General features: G+C 79.0%; 1 non-coding gene across 1 annotated transcript; it reads right to left on the bottom strand.

Moving 5' to 3' along the window:
• Positions 1 to 527: 527 nt before the first annotated feature.
• LOC129201028 (5.8S ribosomal RNA) lies at positions 528 to 680 on the bottom strand. Its single transcript, XR_008575212.1, has one exon. It is a non-coding gene; the product is annotated as a 5.8S ribosomal RNA (ribosomal RNA).
• Between the last annotated feature and the right edge of the window lie 1,820 nt (positions 681 to 2,500).

Genomic DNA, 2,500 nt, shown 5'->3' with positions numbered 1-2,500 from the left:
CGCCGACGCCGTCCTCCTCGCCGACGCCGCCCGCCTCCGCGCCCGCAGCCAACCCGGGGCGCGGCGGGGGAATCGGGGAGAGAAGGCGGGAGGGCGACGGGGATGAGCCCCCCCGTCCCCGGCACGCGCGCGCGCGGCAGCACGGCACGGTACCGCCACGGTACCCACCCGCAGACAGCCGCCCGCGCGCGGAGGCCGGGGGCGAGGCCCGCGCCTCCCCCCGGTTCCTCTCTCTCCCCACCGCCGCGCCAGTCCCGACCGGCCCGACCGACCGACCACGACCCTGGCGGCCCCGGCGAGACGAGCTCCGCCCAGCAGGCGCTCCGGGAGCGGGGAGCTTCGGAGCGCTCCCCGAGTCTCGATTTAGGGGGACGAAGGCCCTCGGACAACGACGACGACGCCGGGCTCGCGGGGAAACGCTCCCCCGCCGCCGCCGCCGCACACAGCGGGCCTGCGAGGCACCCCAGCCGCGCCGTCACCGCGGCCGCCGCCAGGAGCGGCGACCCAGCCGGCGATTGATCGCAAAGCGACGCTCAGACAGGCGTAGCCCCGGGAGGAACCCGGGGCCGCAAGTGCGTTCGAAGTGTCGATGATCAATGTGTCCTGCAATTCACATTAATTCTCGCAGCTAGCTGCGTTCTTCATCGACGCACGAGCCGAGTGATCCACCGCTAAGAGTTGTCTGCCATTTCGGCACCCCCCCGCGCGCGCGGGGGGACCGGGACCGCTCGCCAGGAAGCGGCCCCTCGTCTCGCAGGGACGGGCCCACCGTCGGCCTGCACGCCCGCCCCGCTCCTCCCCTCCGCCCGCGCGGAGGGGAGGCGGCGCGGCGCAGCGCAAGCGCGGCGGAGAGGCCTCGCCTCGGCTGACCGTACGAGCACACCACACGGAGGAAAGGGGGGAAAGAAAAGGAAAAAAAAAAAGCTGGGCAAACGGAACCACTCCGAACGGCAAGGGCGGGGAGCCCGCGCTCCCGACCGACCCCTGGGGAAACGCACCTTGCTCACTTCGGAGGCGGCCCAGGCGCCCGGGCCCGGCCCGACCTCCACGCGGAGGCCCCGCGGCGCACCCGGCCGCGCCACCTGCCCCGCCTCTCACACTCGGGACGCGGACCCCGGCTGCTGCTGCGGGACAGCAGCCGGGGGGGCGCCTCCGCGCGAGGCGCGCCGCGCTACGACAGCCGGCTGCCCCCCGCCCACCGGCTCGCCCCGTCGGCGGCTCGGCGGCTCCGCCGCCGACCGCCGCGGCGGAGGCAGCAACCGCCGGAGCTCCGGCCGGATTTGCGCGCGCCGCCGACCCGGAGCGGCCGCCCTCCCGGGACCGGCCAACGCCGCAGCCCCTTCTCGTTCGGCCCCTTCCGCGGGCACGCGCCGGGCGGAAGGGCGGACGACGCCAAGGCGGGGGCGGCGCCCGCTCTCCCCCGTTTCCACGCGGAGACCGGGAGTGGGACGCCCCCGCCCGCGCGCCCGCCTGCCCGGCGGGGCCGGGAAGGGCGAGACGGGGAAGGGACCGGGCGCGGGGCCCGGGGCGGGACGGCCGCGGCCGGCGGCGGGCACCCTCCGACCGGCCCACCGACCGACTAGCCGAGCGGCGCCGCCGCCGCCCGGCCGGGGTGCCGCCGCCGCCGCCACCGGCGGCAGAGCGCCGAGCGCTCGCCGGGGCGGGGAAGGAGGGGGAGCGGAGCACAGCGCGGCGGCCCGACGGCCGCGCCCGGCGAGCCCCCCACCGCGGGGGTGGGGAACCCGCCGCCCCGGCGGGAGAGCCCGCGCTCCCCGCCGGGGTTCGCCCGTTTCGAGGCGGGCAAGCCGGCCACGGCCAGCCGCACCGCGGGGGGTCCCTCCGCCGAGACCGGACCGCGGAGAGGGGGGGGCAGTGGGAACGGCCCCTCCCCGGCACGGCCGCCCGCGGGACGAGCGCGGGCGGCGGCGGCCGCCGCCCGGGGTGGTTGAGGGTCTATCGGGGAGCAACTCCCCACCCCCCCCCCCCGAAGGCAGCAGCGCCGCCACCGCCCGGCCGCCCCCCGGGTCGCGCCGAGCCGCCCGGGTCTTTAAACCTCCGCCCGGCTCCAGCGGCCTTCGACCCCCGAGCGTGCCGAGGGAGGGCCGCAGGAGCGCGGACGCTAGGTACCTGGACCTGGGGCGAGGGAAACGACCTGCAGGCCCCGCGGCGGTGCCTCCCCCGCTGCCGCCATCGGGGGAGCGTCCGACCGCGGGGGCGCGCCCGACGTCCGCCGCCACCACCTCGTCCTCCTTCCCGGGGCCCGAGGTTTCCCTCAGTAGCCCGGCGCTGCGCCCGGGAGGAGACACGGGGCTCGGGCCGCCCGCTCGCGCGGGACACGGCCCGGCGGGGAGCCTCGCCCACCGGAGGCGGCGGGTGGAGCCCGTGACCCCCGGACCGCCGCCGCCCCCCGCCCCCCCGGCGTTTCCTTCCCCGCGGCGGGGGCAGGAGGTGCGGGGGGCGGGGTTCGAGGCGGGGAGGGTCGGAGGACGCCACCGCGCCA

The sequence above is a fragment of the Grus americana genome, unplaced genomic scaffold, assembly GCF_028858705.1.
Source record: "Grus americana isolate bGruAme1 unplaced genomic scaffold, bGruAme1.mat scaffold_77, whole genome shotgun sequence".
Classification (NCBI taxonomy): Eukaryota; Metazoa; Chordata; class Aves; order Gruiformes; family Gruidae; genus Grus; species Grus americana.
This window is presented reverse-complemented; position numbering and strand designations above follow the sequence as displayed.